This window comes from Kogia breviceps, chromosome 2 (genome assembly GCF_026419965.1).
Source record: "Kogia breviceps isolate mKogBre1 chromosome 2, mKogBre1 haplotype 1, whole genome shotgun sequence".
NCBI classification, from domain to species: domain Eukaryota; kingdom Metazoa; phylum Chordata; class Mammalia; order Artiodactyla; family Physeteridae; genus Kogia; species Kogia breviceps.
The window spans coordinates 125,810,713-125,831,258 of NC_081311.1; the positions used below are offsets into that span (position 1 = coordinate 125,810,713).

Here is a 20,546-nt window from a genome sequence, read left to right on the forward strand (position 1 = left end):
TTTTATCTTGTATATTTTTGTTTTGTAGTAATCCATTGGCAATAAATAGGAAAAAATCCTTCCACATTAAAAATATTAGATTTTCAGAAGAGTGGAATTATGTTCTGATGTTTTATTTTAAAATGACATCACACATACCAATCACTCAGTTTCTGAATGTTCCAAAGAAATTTTTTCAGAAGTCTTTTCAACCAGTTTTCACACACACACACACACACACACACACACACACACACACACACACCATCATCATCATCAAATTGGAAAGATGCAGAGTTGGGGCATGAGTTGACTTTGTCTGCCATCAAAAATTACTGATCCAGTGCAAGCCAGAAAACTATCAAGAATCCTGTGAAAGTCATAAGTGGGCTTCCCTGGTGGCGCAGTGGTTGAGAGTCCACCTGCCGATGCAGGGGACACTGGTTCATGCCCCGGTCCGGGAAGATCCCACATGCTGCGGAGCGGCTGGTCCCTTGAGCCATGGCCGCTGAGCCTGTGCGTCTGGAGCCTGTGCTCTGCAATGGGAGAGGCCACAACAGTGAGAGGCCAGCGTAAAGAAAAAAAAAAAAAAAAAAGAAAGTCATAAGTTATCTTCCTCTTCTCTGTCACTTTGACAAATTCTCTTTATCTTTTGTTTCTATTTCACCATGCCCCCCTTTCCCATTCACTGCCAGTGACCTGATACATTTTTTGGGGAAAGCTGACCTTTATTTGGCAGATACCACAAACCAGGCACAATGTTAAGTGCTTAGCTGCATTCTCATTTTATCCTCAGAACTGTCCATGTTCATAAAGGAGGAAACTGAGGTTTAGACAGGTTAATGGTTATACAGATAGTAAGTGATAATCAGTGAGACTGACTCATAGGCTGGAGTCCTTCCCATCACTAGGTTATATGGTCTCTGACCTCTCTGCCACCCGCCTCATCCCAAGTAGTGAAGCATATTCAGACAGCTGTAACAAAACTGCCAGCATTAAGCAGAGGCTGGATTAGATGTGCTGTGCTTCCCTTCAGTGGTTAGGTTAAGTTCTACATTCTAAAGCCAAAGAAGGAGTTTTAGGAATAACAGTTCTTTGTAAATTCATGGAATTTAAGGTAAAAGATCCTAACTCCTCTAGAGATTTAGAAGCTGTCTACTGCACTATTAGGGGCTTTTAGGTATTTCTGTCATCTCCAATAATAGCTTCCTTTGTGCTATTACTGCCACTCCTGAATAATTATTTTACCTATGGTAGCTTAAAAATACCCATATATTAAAGCAAACTGAGGGTTCATGAGCATTTTAATAGCACTCTCTAGTGTTTAGACATGTACCAATTCTTTTACATCATCATTTATTTACTTATTGCTAACATGAATTCAAAGCAAGTATGCAGATTCTTTTATACTAGAGCAAATCAGGAAATAAAGACACAGTTGCTATCATCAAATCTTAATCTTCAGAGAACAACATCTCCACAAGGTTGGCCTGAAGACACTCAGATTCTACCAGTTTTTGAGGTGTTCCATATTTAAGTAGTGTAGGCACTGCAGTTAATTTCAACTTTTTCCTGAAGTCATTATTTGGATCTTTCCAATAAGGTTTTTCTCCTACTTGGCAGTAGATGAACACACATCCTTCACCAACATGCTTCAGCCCCTCTCGTATGACCGGTTCAGCCTGCACGCAGTCGGGGCACCAGCTTTTGCCTTCGGCGTCCTTAGAACCAGAAGACTAGGCGAAAATGGTCTTGCCACTGTGCTGCTCCACCTCCTGCCTGAACTCCACGTAGCCGTACACGCTCACCTCTTTGTAGCTGGCCATCGGGAGCAACCTGATACTTTTTATAGCTCTGCATGGTGAAGGATGTTGGAAAGTGATAGTTATTATTATAATGTTACTTTTATTTCATCAATATTTATTAAGTGTCACCAGACGCTCCAGTTACATGTTGAATAGATTGAAAAATGATAGTTGTACCATTGCTCTTGAAGGGATCAAATTCCAGAGAGGAAGAGAAATGAGAGAGAGGGGAAGAGAGGAGAAGAGGCAAAAGGAGTGCGTGTGTGTGTGCGTGTGAGAGAGAGAGAGAGACAGAGAGAGACACAGAGAGAGAGACAGAGAGAAATGTGGGAACACATATTCCAGAGTAATGTGATAATCTCACTAATAGAGTAATATATACTGTTATATAAGGGGATACAGAAAAGGAAAATCCTACCTTGGAAAGTCCAGGGAGGAATTTACTCACGAGGAAATATTTGAACCGAATTACTAAAAGGAGTTTTTGAGGCACACAAAGAAGGGATTTTTATGAAAGGGAAAAAAGGTGCAAAGGTAGGAGACTGTCTGGCAAATGTGCACAATAAATATTTCAATATGGGGAGGTGTGTGCATGCGCACGTGCACATGTATATGTGTATATGTTGTGAGAGAGAGGGTTGTGTGTCAAGTGATTTGACTACTGGACACTGAGACAGATTACTTTCTCAAATGACTTAGTTTTATCCCATAGGTGATGGAGAACTATTTTAGTCAGAGGGGGCGTAATAGGATTAACATCATAGAAACTGACTGTCATCAGTGGGAAGGATGTTAGTAGAGGAAAAGACTGGTAATAGTGAACAGGAAGAGCAAAAAGCAGATGGACTTCAGATCAAGGTAACAGAAGTGGGGACGGAGTAGAAGAACCTAATTATTGCTGAAGTGGGTTAGCTGGAGGGAGAGGGGATGGGTCCAGTGAGAGACACCTGAGCTCCAGCTTGCACAGTCTCTCAGGTGTGGGCTACAGGAGGTTTGTGGTTGATGTTCTTGTTTTATCCATATGTATTATTCATATATGTTATGCACATCCATTTAGAAGCTATCCCTCAGAATTTCCTTGAACAGAAAGATTAGTATGAATAATTTATAAATATCCAAGAAAGAATGGTCTCTTTTGGTAGGCAGAATCAAAGCCTCCCCCCCAAGATGTTCACATGACTCCCAGGACCTCTAATTATGTTACACTACAAGGCAAAGGGGAATTAAAGTGGAAGGTGGGATTAAGGTTGTTAATAAGCTGACTTAAATTAGGAAGAGTCCCCAGGTTTGCCGGCTTCCTCAATAAAGCTGTCCTTCCTTTTACCCTCCCCACAAATAAATAAATAAATTAGGGAGAGTATCTTGAGTTATCTGGGGGCGGTCCAGTGTATTCACAGAGGTCCTTAAATGTGGAGAAGAAAATCAGAAGAGTCAGTGTCAGGGTGATGAAATGTGAGAAGGACTCAAATAACCATTGCTGGCTTTGAAGATGGAAGGGAGCCATGACCCCAGGAATTAAGGCAGTTTTTAGAAGATGGAAAAAAATCAAGGAAATTAATTTCCTGTACGGCTTCCAGAAAGGATTGCAGCCCAGACGATACCTTGATTTTATCCCAGAGAGACCCATTTCAGATTTCTGGTTTATATAACTGTAAGGTAGTAAATTTGTTTTAGACTACTAAATTTGTGGTAAATTGTTATAGCAGCACTAAGAAGTTAATTCACCCTGGAAAATCAATGAGCCTTATGACTGTAACTTTTTCCCTACAATCGTGCTCAATTATTTACATGAAGATTACAAGTGTTACATTAGTAGTAAAACATCAAAAACTTTTGAATTTTAGTGTTTTGTTGACAGTAATAACAGTCTAGAGAAAAAAAGAAGCAACACAATAATAAAACAAACATATAGATGCAAGAATTAGCCATGAGGACTCTGTTTAGAAATTTGTACTTAAGTAATATGCATTTTAATTACTAAAATGATATAATTCCATAGCATTTAAGGTCTTGGTTTCTGATTGGCTTGCTTCTTGGCTACTGATGATATAGTAAGATAAAAATAGATCTTAAAGGGAAAAAATAAATATTTGGATACTTCTTACTTGTCTGAACTGTATCATAATTTATTTACTGTAGCTATATCTACATCTAGAGATTAATGATCTAAGTGTGCAACTCATCTGTGACTTTTTATTTCTCCCACTTTGCCTACCTTATACTTAGTGGGAGCTCAGTAGAGACTTAATTAATTCAATTGCTTTTATTCAGTGTTTTATTGGGTCAGGCTCACAATGGTGAACTGGTGTGTACGGCTGGGCAGAATGTTCAGTGGTTTTGAGTTCTGCAAAATGTTCTCAAATGGATACATAATTCTTTGTGCCTTTTAAGCTGTTCTTGTGATTATTTGGCCTGTCAGTGAAATTGAATTACGCAAATTATTGTTTAATTTGTGATATCTTAGGAGCTTCTTCTTGCTCATGTGCATAGTGATTATTGGTTAGTGTTATCTGATGAGGTAGTTTAAAGAAGCACCATAGTGCCTGAGAAGAAGAACTGTGGGGCCAGAATACCTGGTTAAATGTGGTTCTGCTATCTGCTTACCATGTAATTCTGGGCAGGTTCCTTATCCTTTCTATGCCGCAGTTTCCTTATGTGTAAAATAGCGATAATAACAGTGCCTATCTGAGAAGGATGTTGAAAGGATTAAATGAATTAATATAACTAAGATACTCAGGACAGTGATTGGCTCATGGTAAGTGCTAGACAAATGTTAGCCATAATTATTTACTCTACATGCGATTGAAAATGGGTGAAACATCCGTTTTAAACTGTTGTGAAGCATTGCATAAGTATTCATATGTCTACAAAGCCCATGCACACACACACACACACACACACATACTTTCACCTCCAGCATGCATTTTACAGATCTGAAAATGGACGCAAAATGACATGATAAACTGTCTGCTAATAAAACTATGTGCCCAACTGCCTGTCTGGTGCCATGCATGGGAACTAATAAAATGTTCCCTTGCAATCTGCCTCAGTGAAATATTTGGAAGAGAGATAGTTTCTTACAGTCTCTACTCAGATCTGTCATCTACAAGATATTCCCATTTATTTTGTTTACTTTCTCAGTTGACCAGGGTGTGTGAAGATACAAACTGAGAATAAGGGTTAAAATTACATTACTTCAGCCCAAATTACATATGCCTTTTGAATGAAGAGCTCCACATTTAAATCATGAGAGAGTACTTGTAGCATGTTTTGGTGAAGAAATACTCAGAGGCGACTTCAGAGCAATAAAAATGGCTTGGATTTCAAGAGCGTTGGAATAGGTATGGACGTTTAAAGGTTTTTATCTGCATCCCCTAGTGCATTTTGCATGATTCCAGGATTTTTTTTTAATGAGCTTAAGTAATGTTCACAGATCTATTCCTTGTTTTTTTGACATTTTGTTTCACTTGGAATCAGACAGAGATAAGGAAACATGGGAATGTGGTTTTTCATGACACAGTAAGAGAACAGCTCCTTAGTACATGTGTTTCTGCCACCACTAACTTCCTGGATTAACCACAAAATTATAATATTTCTATGTCTTTAAAAAACATATAGAAGATACCATGACTAAATCACAGTTTTAAGTGACTTATAAATGTTAACTTGTTAAATCCTCATAAAAACTCTGTAGACACTAGATTATCCCTATAGAGCAGAGGAAAATAAGGCACAAAGAGGTTAAATAACTTGCCTAAAATATCACAGCTACAAAGTGGTGGAGTCATATTTGAACTCAGGTAACCTTATACTCTAGGTTTCTGAACTATAAGACACAGTGTTTCTTTTCCATACAAGAAACTCACTAGTAACTATTTCCATTATTCTATTTTTTAAATGCCTAGTTTAAATTCTATGTATGCTAAAGCCTTAGAATGCATTTGGATTACTACTGTTTTATTGGATTTGGTGCAGTAAACTATTTCTCAAACACATATCATAATGAAATTCAACTTGGATTTATGAACAAATGATGGAAGAGTTTGGTACTCTTTCCATTTTATAAACTTTAAATTAAAATCCATTTTTAAAAACTTCTTGACGGGAGATAAAGTTGGAAGTTCATAATATAACATTAAATTTTAAGGTATTACTTTAATGATATAGCAATAACTGTGGCAAGGGTAATTTGGTTTTCCAATTGGAAATGTTACCAAGGATTTTCAAACAATGTTTAATATTTACAAGTTCTCACTTATCACAGAAATATTATTTATGACCATTTCTAAACTGGACAAAATTTATATTTAGCTTATCTATCTGAACCAAAAAGTTATTGACATTATATAAAAGAAAAAAAACTTTTGAGTAGAAAACAGTTATGACTTTTATAAAAGATTTGGCTTTTATAATAAAGCCAAAATGGAAGACAAGGTCACTTTCTAAAAGGCAGAGTGCTATTTTTAAACCCTATGGTGTCAAAAATAGTCCCAGTTGGGCTGCCTGGATTTGTGCCTTTGGCCAATTTACCTACCTCCCTGTGTCTATTTCCCAGTTAATAAAATGATCACAGTAACTGTGGAACCGCAAGAATGAAGTGATTCAGTATATAAAGCATTTAGAATAGTTCCTACAACATACTAGTGAGATTTTGTTGCTGTTGGAATAATTGATGGTGGTAGGAAGGAGGGAGAAGAGGAGGATTAGGAGGGGGAGAGCTTTTCTGGACTGTGATCCAAGTGTGCTAATAGCAGATAATACAAGTTAATGTTATGTAAGTGAAACCTTACTCCAAGTGTTGCTATAAACTCTTCACTCATAGAGACTATTTGATGATTAAATAAAATGTGCAATTTCATGTAAATGGTAAAGATGTGTGGTAAAATCATTGTGTTAGTTTACTACGGCTGCCATAACAAAATACCACAGACTGGGTAGCTTAATCAAAAGGAATTTATTTTCTAACTGTTCTGTAGACTAGACATCCAAGATCCAGCTGTTGGCAGGTTTAGTTTCTTCTGAGGTCTTTCTGCTTGGTTTGCAGATGGCCACTTTCTCACTGTGTCCTCACATAGTATTTCATCTGTCTGTGCTCATCCTTGGTCTCTGTGTCCGAATTTCCTCTTCAGTCGGATTGGAGTAGGGCCCACCCTAATGGCCTCATTTTACTTAATTACGTATTTAAAGTGCCTATCTCCATATGTAGTCACATTCTGAGGTACTGGGAGTTAGGGCTTCAGCACATGAATTATTTATATAAAAGAATGCAATTCAGCCTGTAAGAGTCATATTTAGGGCCAATGAATTTAAGACTAATGACTAAATGTCTGGACCAACTTTGAAATGTCACCATCTCCTTTCAAAGTTTCAATCTTGAAATTGATGGGTATCTGTCTTTTAGGATTACCTGTTGTGATATGAATGTCATCTTCTAAGGAAATGGATTGACTATAATATAATCGCTGTGCTCACTCAGAATGAACCTATTTTAAAAATCTGATGGAAACTTCTGAAATAGAGTTTTGACTCCATATATTTAGAACTGAAATGATCACTAGTTAGAAAATTGTGTTTACTTTTTATCCCCTCACTTTAAGAACTGATGTGAGAAGGTTATAAAATTTTCCTTCTATAGACCCTTGGGAACTTAGGGACACTAAAGGCCCTTTCTGAAAAAAAATTACTCAAAGTTATAGATATTTTACTCATTTATGGGGTATTAGACAATAGACATGAGGAATGTTTGTTGGATCAATGATGTAATCCACCAAAGCTACAAAACTAACAATTGGTTATTGGACACCATTTATATGAGGAATGAAATGTCATTCCCCATGTTACTTCCAGTCAGTCAGATTGTTTCTTAGTACTCAATGTTATTGTATTTTGTACCATTGAGGTGCAGATATATTTTCAAGATTCCTGTTATTTATTACACTGGCGCAAACAAAACAAATAGAAACCTTTTCTGATGGCATCAAGATTGCTGTGCATCATTAATAAAGGTATTATCATAAAAAGAGTTTCATTTTAGTCAAGTGAATAAAATGGGAAAATATATATACTCCTTTGTTTAGCACAGTATTTTCTGAAAGCTGAATTATAAAATGTATTAATTTTAATGAAGAGCAAACTAAGGATGAATTAGCCATGGTGTATCAGTATAATGCACATGTTACAAGGGAAGAAGATTTAATTGTTATGTTTGCAAATATAAACCAGAGAATATTCATTTGTTATTTTCAAATTTAATTTACAACTTAGAGGACTTGAGATATCAAGTGGGAACAACTGGTGATATTGTTTGGCTTTTTTTTTAGTCTTCAAATAAATGTCTTTTCTGCCACTCTAGAGAATGTATGTCAATTTAAAAACAGTTAAAAAATATATTAAGATGAAAAAGATTTCCATACTTGGAACACGAAGGAAACATTTTTTTGTATTCTGTTTTGGAATCAAGGTTCCATTTCATTCTCCTTGCATTTTCTGTAACATGAAATATTATTGATATTGCACTGTCTTCCTCTTGTTGTTTTTCCAGCTCCTCCATTCACTAATGGTTCTTTCTCCTAGCATTCCTTCTGAAAAAATAGTTGATTTTCAGAATATTTTTTTCTCTTATTTGCCCTTTTCACTGTCTTTTTGAATAAAACTTCAGTAGAATTTCAACATATCTTTATAGAACTGCTCCGCACCAGGGATTGAGTCAACCTTGTTTGTTCTTCCCTCCTTTTGCCTTTCCCCTTTCCCCACCACAGCAACCATTGGATGCTGCTTAGAAACCCTAGGGAACTAAGAGCAAGGTATGAATGTGACTGCTCCAAGCATTACAGAGGTGTTTATTTACCTCTTCTTTTTATATATATATAAATTTATTTGTTTTATTTTATTTATTTTTGGCTGCGTTGGGTCTTCGTTTCTGTGCGCAGGCTTTCTCTAGTTGTGGTGAGCGGGGGCTACTCTCCCTTGAGGTGTGCGGGCTTCTCATTGCAGTGGCTTCTCTAGTTGCATAGCATGGGCTCTAGGTGGGTAGGCTTCAGTAGTTGTGGCATGCGGGCTCAGTAGTTGTGGCTCAGGGGCTCTAGAGCACCAGCTCAGTAGTTGTGGCACATGAGCTTAGTTGCTCCGCGGCACGTGGGATCTTCCCGGACCAGGGATCGAACCCGTGTTGCCTGCATTGGCAGGCTGATTCTTAACCACTGTGCCACCAGGGAGGTCTCTATTTACCTCTTCTTATTCTTTCAGTTTTCTCAAACTTCCCCAAGTCCAATTCTCATGATAAGCAACTTAATAAATACAAAAGCCATATCCAGGTGGATTTACATGTAGATAAGTGTGGCATACTTTCCCCACTATTCAACCTGTATTTCTCAGGTTCCTTGAACTTACACTGTGTCCTTCTGCATTCATGTATTTTCTTCCCCATGATTCTCCCTCTAAGTGGAAAACAACTTCTTCTATCTGCCTTTTGAGAAGCCATATATCCTTTGGTGGTCATCTCAAGTATTCCAACTATCATTACATGGTGCTTTCCAACTAAATGAGATTCAAAGATGTTCGTGACTGTAATCTTACCCTTCCTTGTAATATAATCAAAAGTATACTTGTGTTAATTGGTCAAAAATCTCCTTGTGTGGAGGGAAGAATGTTCAGGAAAAGACTTAGGCATTTGTCCATACCATTTCTTCAGTTTGGAAAGTTAAGAAATTTAAAAAATAGAGTGGCTGATATTGCCATGAAATGCATGAAAAGTGAGATGAGAAGAGTCTTGAAGATAACCAATATTTAAGATACAGTAAAGGAGGCCAATCAGAGAGAGTAAGAAGAAACACACACATATCACATATCTATATTCTTTACTGATAAATAAGATAAGTACAATCTACATGAATATAGTTCATACAAAATGTGTACCAGGCAGAACAGAAATATAGAGAAGATATAAGAAAGAAACTACAAATTATTGCAAATTATTGTATTCAGTTGCTTTTGGGTGGATAGAGGTTACTTAAATATGAACTCATGAGTGGTCCTGGTGTACACCACAGACTGCTGGTATTCTAGAATTTGAATTGTGGTGCTGTACTGCTACAACTGAGAAAAATGGCAGTCTTCTCATTTTACAGAAGAAGCAATGTACTGTATAAATTTTTCTTGCATCTAAATGGATGTTTTGCCATTTTCTCTTATTCCTTTGATACCACAGCTTGTCTGCTAGCAAACATAGTCTTTTTTTTTTTTTTTTTTTTTTTTTGTGGTACACGGACCTCTCACTGTTGTGGCCTCTCCTGTTGTGAAGCACAGGCTCCGGACACGCAGGCTCAGCGGCCATGGTTCACGGGCCTAGCTGCTCCGCGGCATGTGGGATCTTCCTGGACCGGGACACGAACCCGTGTCCCCTGCATCAGCAGGCGGACTCTCAACCACTGCGCCACCAGGGAAGCCCCATAGTGTTTTATATAAATATTGATGGGAAAATTTGAGAAGGCTGGTGACATTTATAATAGACAAGTGTTTTGCTTGGCTACATGTTCTTCTTATTTTTAAAATATTAATTTAAAATATATTTATGTTTTCTGATGTTAGTATTGCTATAGTTTTTAAGATTGAGGGAAAGATATCTCTAGGTGAGATTGAGGTATTTTTTAACTCAAGTAGGAGAACAACTAGTCAAACATATTTGAAAGGATAATTTTCAAAAAGTGAGATGGCATGCTCCATGGGGAAATCCTGGAGAAAAAATGTTATCCAAAATTTGCCTTGATGTGAATAAGAGAGTTTTAAACAAAACTATGTTATCTTCTCTTGATTTAGAGTGATTCATGATTCTCACTCTGAAATTCAGTTTTAGGGTTTGAGAAACCTTTGCCACGTGGTCAAATATTTGTTGATGTGAATGTTAACTTTTGCTATTATTGGTTGTCCTGTGTTATATTGTTTTCATAACCCTTAATTATCTGAAGGCTCAGAGATTATTTTACATTTTGTAAAATATGTTACTTATGTGGAAAATGGTACATTTTTGTCTTTGGTTTCAATTCAATTTTAAAAATGTTTATTAAGTACCCATTATGTGAAAAGTACTGTGTTTGCAGCTCTAGGAAATGCAAAGATACAATTTCAGACTATCTCCTGCAGTAGATAAGCTCAAATACCGTTAACTGATAAAATCAGACTGGGAAGTGTACTCTATATGAGTAAAAACAGCAAGTTAAGACATGTGAGGAGCATTCTTCAATGAAGTGATTTTCTCAAGTGTGAAAATGATAAATAATTTTGGAGAAGGTAACCTGCTATATTCTTGAAATCTTTATACTTTAAGCACATCATTATTCATTTCAACATTGTTAAAGAATAAGGATTTGTGCATACATAAATTTTCCAGACAACTGTTGCTTACCTCCTCAAACACCAATTCCATTTTCAAGCATGATTTTTAAAATTTACTTAAAAAGTAAAATAGAATAATATAAAAAATGAAAACAAAATTGTTAAAATCTCACTGCTGGGACTTCTAGCTTTAGCTTTGACATAAAGAGCTTGAGACTTTTTCTTAGTTGTATAATATTGCAATAAGAAAAAGCACAAGGATTTCTGAGTATTAGATTTCTTTCTAACCAGCAAGCCCAGAAGTTACTGTGTATCTAGGGCCTAATAGTAATCAGGCTAAAGTGAAGAAGTCATTGGACCCAGGGGAAATTAAACCCACTATTTCTTTGAGTTTACTTTGTTTGTTGGAATATCATGGGGCTTTTATATGAGGAAAACACTAAGGATACATATTTACTTTATCTAGGAATCTGAATTGTGTGAGTTTGCTTTATGAAAGGCTTTGTTGGAAAAGAGGAGCAAAGGGATCTTGGAAACTAGAATTACTTTCTTTGGAAAATACTAACTCTACGTGTTATGACCTTAATAGACTTAAAGAATAGGGATTGGGCTTCCCTGGTGGCGCAGTGGTTGAGTGTCCACCTGCTGATGCAGGGGACACGGGTTCGTGCCCCGGTCCAGGAAGATTCCACAGGCTAGGCCTGTGAGCCATGGCAGCTGAGCCTGCACATCCAGAGCCTGTGCTCCGCAATGGGAGAGGCCACAACAGTGAGGGGCCCGCGTAGCTCAAAAAAAAAAAAAAAAAAAGAATAGGGACAGAAGTCTGCTCTGATTGTTGAGATAATGCATTCAAAACTGCCTTGAAATATACAAAACACCATTCAAATGTTAGATATCATTATTTTATTAAAACATAAACTCTTTCTGACAAAACAAAGAAGTAGCCATAAAAGATACATAGAGAAAATAATTTTCTTTATCCTCTGTTCTCAGCATTATGCATATGTATATTTACTGAGGTATTCCACATTGTCCTCTAGAATCTAAAATCTTTGTTGACATTCTGTGGAGAAATGTGTAATTTTGACACTGAAGAGCCCAAACAGGAAAGGCTTTGGATATTCAAAAATAAATAGGTAGATAGAAGAAAAAAATTTAAAGGCAGTGTGATGGAGAGAATAAAGATTTGTGACAGAGAGCATTTGAAGCAAAATTTAAGTAAACAAAATGAATACTAATGTGATCAGAGTTCTCCAGTAAGAATATTATTAATAATATATCCTAATATTTTAGAAATTCACAGAAATCAAGATCCATCCAGTCTGTTCAATAACAAGCAGCTGTTTTACTACATGTAGGAAAAGGGGAAGGCAACTGATCTGTTTCATAAATACCACTGTAATCATGGGGCATGATCTTGGCTCCCTTTCATGAACTGATAGATACCAGATAGTATTCTGATAAAAGTCCAAAAATAGCATAACTTTCAAGACACGTTGACCAAATTACACAAAGTAATACAAAGAACTAAAAAGATATACTATTTTGCCTTCACAGGTAATACAGTCATGTATGGAACAAACCTGAACTTTAGTGAATCTTACTTTGACAACCAAATTACTAGGGAAATAGAGCAACAGACACCAGACATAACTTGTACCTTCTTCTGACACTTTTGATGCTTTCCTAATTATATTGTTGCATGAACTTCACTTATCTCCTCCACTTGCTTTCATTATTCCTCTTAATACTTGTCCTGAAACGGACACTCTTAAATTACTCTGAGGCTTCCCAAATGAATGATTAGCAAGGCAGGATGATAGATACACTAACATTTAGCTATTTCGTTCGTCTTTCATTTCTCACTGTAATTTTGTTGTGAGGTTATGTGCTTTGCAGAAAGTTGCCCTCCCCTTCAGAAAACTCAAACATCTTTATAAGGGTAATCATAAAATGTAAGAGTGTTTCCTTATTTTTGATGACTGAGATTCTGGGGTTTGAGGGGATGAGTTTCCAATTAGAAGGCATATGTTTTCAAATCTATATTCCTCCAAAGGTGGTTGTCGTAGCAGAGAAGAGCTCTCTGGAATGTACAGCAGGAGTTGAGTAAGAGTCTGGAGGGTTCTGCTAGGGGGTTTTTGCTCCTTCTACCTAGGAATGGGGTAGTGGGAGGACCCCAGCAAGGTAAGAGGGTGATCTTTGAATAAATCAGAAAAGTACCCCAATAGAGATGACTAGTCTTTGGATTTCGACAGACTAGTATTTGGATTTCGACAGCCTTAGTTAAATAAGACTTTGAACTTATCCTCGTGTTTCTCCTCACCTTCTTCAGTCTGGGGAGTCAGAAGATGTCTAGTGATAAGAGGCTAGGAGGAGGAGGTGGAACTTAAAGGAGGAGAGGAAAACACAGGGAAGAATACCAAAAAAAATGGGAAGTCCCACCTCTACTGTCGGCCTTTGGAAATTATTAGTTGTGCCTGATCTAGGGCAGTATTGCAGTTTTAATTGGTTAAGATTAAAGTTTTAGTAGCTTAAAATACATCATATAAGAACTGCTTATTAATTAACTTCTGAAAGTGGTTAAAAATCAAAAGTATGTGACCCAAATTCTGTCCAGGGAAGAGGAGGAAGGGGGCACACAAAGTTAATTTTGGAAAGCTATAATGTTAAAAAAATAAAGTTTCTTATTGCTCGTTGAACTTTCTGAGTCCATCCTGTTCAGCGAACTGTTTACACATGCTTTACCTCATTTAATTTTTATGAGGTGGATTATATTATTATTATCATTTTAAATAATGTGAGTCGAAAAGAGATTACAAGACCTGGCTGAGTTCATACAGCTAGTGATTAACTAAATCAGATTTTGAAACTACACTCTGACCAAGAAATCTGCTCTTTTGACCAATATGGACAGGTGTCAGAGCTGGTAGAATAGGAAGTAAGGAAGTACAACTGTAGAGAACAGAAATAAACTAGTGATCTAAAAGCTCTGAGGGAGATAAAGGCAGAAGAGTTAAAGCAGGAGTCTGGGAACCAGGGCATCCAAGCAGAGACCAGAATGCCTTTAGTATTATTTGACAAGAACAAGTCACATTTTTTCACAGTGAAGAATGGTGATTCAAGCAGAAAGTACACCAGATCCAAATGGTTAATCAGCAAGATGCCTAGTAGAATGGGACAAATGCACTGGCAAACAGAATTTATTTATTCATTCAAGAAATACATTCAAAATATCTAAACCTGCAATTAGGGGCCAGGTTCTGTGTTACTCCCTGAGATTAAATTCATCTAAAAAGCAAGTAAAAGCTCCAGTTCTCATGCAGCTTCTTCAGAAGGCAAAGTGGAAGTAGAAGTGGACAGTTTTTTCTTGAACTTTTATTTTGGTATTGGCTTGTTATGTATTTTAGATTTCTCAATCTAAACTATTTTCTTTCTTTTTATTCTATTTTATTGAGATGTAATTGACATTTGGCACTCTATAAGTTTAAGGTGTGCAGCATAGTGATTTGATTTACAAAACTTCATGAAATGATTTTTTACAGTGAGTTTAGAGAACATCATCTTGTATAGATACAAAATAAAAAAAAATAGAAAACCCTTTTTTCCTTGTGATGAGAACTCTTAGGAGTTTCACAACTTTCATATATAACATACAGCAGTGTTAATAATATTTACCATGTTACACATCACATCCCTAGTACTTATTTATCTTATAGCTAGAAGTTTGTACCTTTTGATTACCTTTCTCCACTTCCCCTCCCTTCACCCCTTCACTTTTTGTAACCTCTTTTTCTATGAGTTTGTTTGTTTGTTTGTTTTTCATTTTTGGTTTATAGGGCTTCCCAACTGTAGGTGCATACAAATCAATTTTCAGATCTGTTGCACAGCAGTTCACCGTGGTCCACTTGACGTCTTACGTGTCTTGCAGAATGTGCCAAACCATCCTTTACCTATGCCCCTTCTCAGGATTGTTTATGCAGCTGCTGATTCTGAAAAGTAGGGAAATGCATCCTAGGAGTTCATCACTTAGTCCTGAACTAGACTTGGTCTCCCTCTGGGCAGAACAGAAGCTCACCTCCTGCTTGCCTGTAAGAGCAGAGGATTCCCTGAGCTCAGGGGTCCTCTCTGATGGCATGTCCCACTGCACTTACAACTCCACGTAGACCTTTCGGTTACCTTGTGGAATTTAGGGCTCAGGGAACTAGAGCACCGATGCTCAAACTTTTGCTGCTGATTTTGCTGTGAGTAATAAAGTTAATTGTCCTTGATCCAGGAGTCCTGTGTCTTCTGTGAGAATCCATGGAGCTGTGACAGGCTAACTTATGAGCTCATATAGTTCTAGCACTTAATCACACTTATTTAAGTAGTGTAAAATTCTAAAAAAGTTCTATTTGGAGCAATGCAGATTTTGTTTAAATCAGTTTATCACAGATAAGTGATTGTATTGGCCTGGAGAACCATTCTGTATTTTGATCATAGCCGAGGGCAAAGATAGAGGTCTTGTGACCTCACAGAATGATTGACCTTGTTTATTTATTTCTCTTTTAGTTATTTGTGTGTTTTTAGACGTGACTGTTCTATCTTAAAATATTAACTTATTTTATCGTGCTCTCAACCATACTTCAACCCACTTGAATAGAGAAAGGTCTTCTGAACAAAGTTGCCATTTATGATTTTAAACAAAATCATGGAATAAGAAAAAGATAAAGGAACTCTTTATCACAAACTCCTAGCATAAATTTTCAGAAGGGAATTAAAAATTAAATGAAATTTTATTGGAAATGAAAACCCAGAGTTGTACTTAAATAGAGCATTGGAAAGTGCTTCTTAAAATGGTCAGTTTAAACTTAGGCACCAGGCTGACTCAATTTTTTCCTTCCTCAGAATATAGTATAGTTTCTAAGGATTCATATCATGGCTGTTGAAAGTAAAAGACTGCAAGTTCTTGGGGAAATAAGTGAGCTAATGAAAAATGCAAGTCACATCATAAGAATTATATTGGTGAGTTTGCATTGTGTTTTCCCCTCTCTTTGAGGCAGTTCAATACCTGCAGTCTGCTTTTCACCACTTCTTTTTGCTCTGTGGAAAACATCCACTGATGACATTGAATTGTTTTGAGTAATCAAAGGCAACTGCATAAAATCCATCAGGATTGTGCCTTCCAGGCACACGCTCATCAATTTATGGTGAAAGCTGGAAACTGTACACATATATCTGAGCAGATGAAAAGAGGAACACTGCGGTGCTCGAGTGCTCTGCCTTTTCACATCTTTTTAAAATCATGATTTCTAGGACTATACTATACCACAAAAATTCAGAAAAATGTGATTGTGTGACTTTACCATGACTACATGATCCTCAATCTTTATTATATTCCTTACACGCATAAAGTTTTCTAAAGTTATTTCAAAAAGCAATATCTGTCATTTAAAACCTATAAACAGAAATCTTCTGAATAAGAACATTGCATCATACAATATTTATCATCTTAAGCTTCTCAAATTTCAGGTTTGCCAAGTATTGGCTATTGGATAGTTCTTTTAAATACACACACACACACACACACACACACACACACACACACACACACACACACACACACACACACACAGAAGCTGGGCTGGGATTTAAGTTTCCAGAAACTGGTGACTAACCTTTAGTACTATGTCTGTAAGCTCAGCAGCTAGTACAAGGAGCCTGGCATTTAACAAATATTTGTTGGTTGAATGAATAAATGAGTGAATAGTACCACAAGAAATGACCATGATTTGAACATAGGTAATTGGATTTAATGCCTCTAGGCACTCATACTGCAGATTCTGAGCCTAGACATTATGGTAATTTTTTTTTTTTTTTTTCATGAAGCAAATTCCTTGCTATTTTCAGGGACTGTTGTGTGTTCTCTTCCAGCAGTGTGAGGTGGGGGTGTCTGGAAATGGCTCCAAGTTATCTATGAGGAAAGTTTGGTTTTGCTGAATTGGGAGCTGACAGTTCAAATCTAACTGGGAGAATCAGATTAATATATAAATTTATATCTTGGGCCACTAAGTAAGAACTTCTGTTGCTTTATTGATAGGAAACTATTGTTCAGATTGAGTTGTTTTTGTCAGATAGGAGAGAATATATATTTTGTTGTCATTTCTCTTTGATGTTTTTATTTCCTTTAAGAGAACTGATTTTACTTTAGAAACTTTTGTTCTTATTCAGTATTTCCTTTCAATGTTCTTTAAAACATATCTGCCAAGAAAAATAATTCACCTTCTTGCAAAATGTTAACATTTTCAATTTTAAGTAAAAGCCACCTTGCCAACAGTGTTATTTCAAAACGTTTGATTTGTCATGATATGTTCAGTCTATTTTTAAGGTTCTCCAAATTGAATTTTGAAGTTGGTGCTTGTTCCAAGTTAAAGCAGTGTGCAATATGTTGCAGTATGACTGAGTGGAGGAGAAAAAGTGATCCAGGAATAAATATATCTAGAAGAGCACTCACAGCTACATTCTTTTTTTTCATTTCCCCAGCAAAGGGGATTGACCTGCCAAGTGGCATCTTGCCCTCAAAGTCATACTGGATCTCATTTATGAACAAGTGTAATCATTACTTTTGATGAACATTTCCACTTACGTGAAGCACTAAATATTGTGGAATAATAAATAAATCTTCTGAATTCTCATTCTTTTCAAAGGTAATTTTGTGCCTAGTTCTATAGACATAAATATGTACACAATACTCAGCATGTAGTAGGTGTTCAGTAAATATAAATGAATGATAAAGTGTTGATATCCATTTAAAAAAGTCTAGTACTTTCCCTATCAAAGAATGATTGCAATGTATTGTTTTCTTTCCTAATTCCCAAACTGTATGCCAGACACTGTGTAATGGGATATAAAAATGAGTATAAAACAAAGTTGCAGCCATCAGGAAACTCACAGTAAGCCAGGGATACAGGTCTGTAATACTAAGGGAGAAATGTTACACAGGACACTTCATTAAGGAAGGCTATCATTTTAGTAACATTTGCAAGTATTTGGGAATAATCTGATTGAAACTACCATTTTGAAGAATCTATTTTTTGAACAACCATAATTTTCTTTTCTCTATGAAGCCTATATTTTAACTTTAGCAAATGAGTATGCATTGTTGAACAGTAACATGCATGTCCCTTGTCACAAATCAATGCTCTACAGTAAGTAACTTTGGTTGACATCGTGTAACTTTACTAGATTATATTCAGATTTATAATATTGAAAAATATATGCTGATTTCATCTATGTAAAACCTGTTTAAATTTTGTTAATTTTTTTCTTCATATGTTCTATGCCTAAAGAAGCCTATTATATTGACTTTCTCATTCCTCCTTTAATTGGGTTGGTGTACAATTATATATTTTATAAAATTGGAGATCATAAATCTATAATCTCAAACTAGGAAAATAAAAATCAAGTCAAACTGTCTCTTTGAAGCTGAAATTATATTTTACTGCCTATTGTTTGTATGAATATTATATACTATGTGTTCATATATACATATATGTGTATAATGAGTGTGTGTATAGTGAGTGTGTGTGTGTGTATGTATATATATATAAATATATATATGTATGTATTGCTTCTCATTTAGTGGGCAATCAACACTTAAAATTAATTCCCTATTTTACTATTCTAATATAATAATATTCTTTATTATACTTCTTTTTATAAATGTTTCAGAAACTTTAAATGCCAAAACTCAATTTGTTTCTTTTTTTATCTTCTTGTATAACTTTTTTCCTATTTAAAAATTTTCAAGTCTTTTAGTTTCTTAAGAGCATTTTTATTTAGTATTCCAGAGCTAATCTAGTAGTCTAAAAGTCTTTCTTTTAAGTGCTTTATAATATTGATTTGCAACCTGTCTAGATGAAATAGATTATGATTGGTATTTTTGTTCTTTAGACTCTTGAAAAGCAGACCTTTTCTGGAGTAATAAAAGAAACCCTGGTGTTTTATTTTTGCATTTCTTTGTGAGGTGATTTTCTTTTTATCCTCCCTGTTAAATCAGTGTGGAGCCCAAAACATCATTACAGAGTAAGGAAAGACTTAAATAGTTGGATTTCTACCTGGGAAATTGGATTTTGAGGAATTGGATTTCCCCATTGGAGTGTGAATGTCAGTAACTCAAATTCTGGGGGAAGGGCATTCTTTGGAATATCCTTGCAGACTAATTCACAAAACCCTGGACCATTGTTATTTTCTACTAAACTGCAGAATTTTTCATTGGCATTTCTCGTACTATCACTTGCATAACATGGGTTATGGATTAAAGAGCAAACTATGCTGAGTGTCTGAACAAAGATTGTGACATAGTGCTAAATTACATAATTGTGTGAGGTTATCTGAAGTAATTGAAGTCTATCTTCAAGGTAGAAGATTTACAAAAAAGAGACTCATTTTAGGAATGGCACTCAGGATATACAGTAAGAAAAGAAAAGATGCCAAACCAGGTAGATACTCAATAGAACTTCTGTGGATATAAAATATCCTGCAGAGTATCTTCATGCAAAAGGGAAAAAATGCAGTTTTTCCAATTATGTTTTCTAGACAATGTTTAAGTATCTCAGTTAGCTGCCTTTATTATTTTCTCCCAGTGATTCACTGATACATTGACATAATTACTTGTTTTGTGTCTTTTAAACAGTAGCCACCTTGTTCAACGAAGTGACACCTTTTGGTCCTTACTCAGTTGCTGTTCCTGGGTCATGTTTTTGTTCCTGGGTCACGTTTTTCCATCAAATGCAGGCAAAGTATTTAATACTTGAAAAGCTAATATGGAAGTCTGTGTTGCTCACTCATTTTCGAGTCACTGAATTTAAATCATGTGTTAAAAGATTATAATAATAATTATGATATAATAATTTGTGATAGTAATTATGAAAAAAGATACTATATAGCAAAGTTGAATGGCTCTGTGCAGGCACCATTTAAAGTAGGTTACCTGGGTTATCAACTGAATACTTTGTTAGTTTTTTTGCTGTTACTACTTAATACTTGGAAGGGTACTTAAGAGTCATCAAATATATTTATTAGGAGGAGCAATAAATTCAATTGTGTAAACTATTCCTTTAAAGATAGAAAAGTCTTTTCAGAATACTTGTTTCAGCATTTGTGGCTATAGCTGTCTGAGTCTACTCTATTCTAGACCCATTCTCGAACCCGATTTACACTGATGACCAAAAGACACATAGCCTGTTCTGGAGTGTCTAGAAAGTGCTCACCTGCTCAGGGTGTAGGAGAAGGAAAAGCCTCAAACTAGATGTTTAGACTACTGGCCTATAGATATAATGTCTCTTATTTGTGTCATTGAGCACCTACTGAGACATACTATGCATCAGCTAATGTTCTAGCTGCTTGGCATATAAAGGCAGCTGTCACCTTTCCGGTGCCTAAGCATTCCCATTA

General features: G+C 36.0%; 1 protein-coding gene and 1 pseudogene across 5 annotated transcripts in view; one reads left to right on the top strand and one right to left on the bottom strand.

Annotated features, from left to right (window-relative positions):
* Positions 1–20,546, top strand: part of KCNJ3 (potassium inwardly rectifying channel subfamily J member 3) — a 188,799-nt gene that overhangs the window by 77,577 nt on the left and 90,676 nt on the right. The gene's annotated exons all lie outside the window — the stretch shown is intronic.
* LOC131750609 (thioredoxin domain-containing protein 17 pseudogene) lies at positions 1,361–1,805 on the bottom strand (annotated as a pseudogene).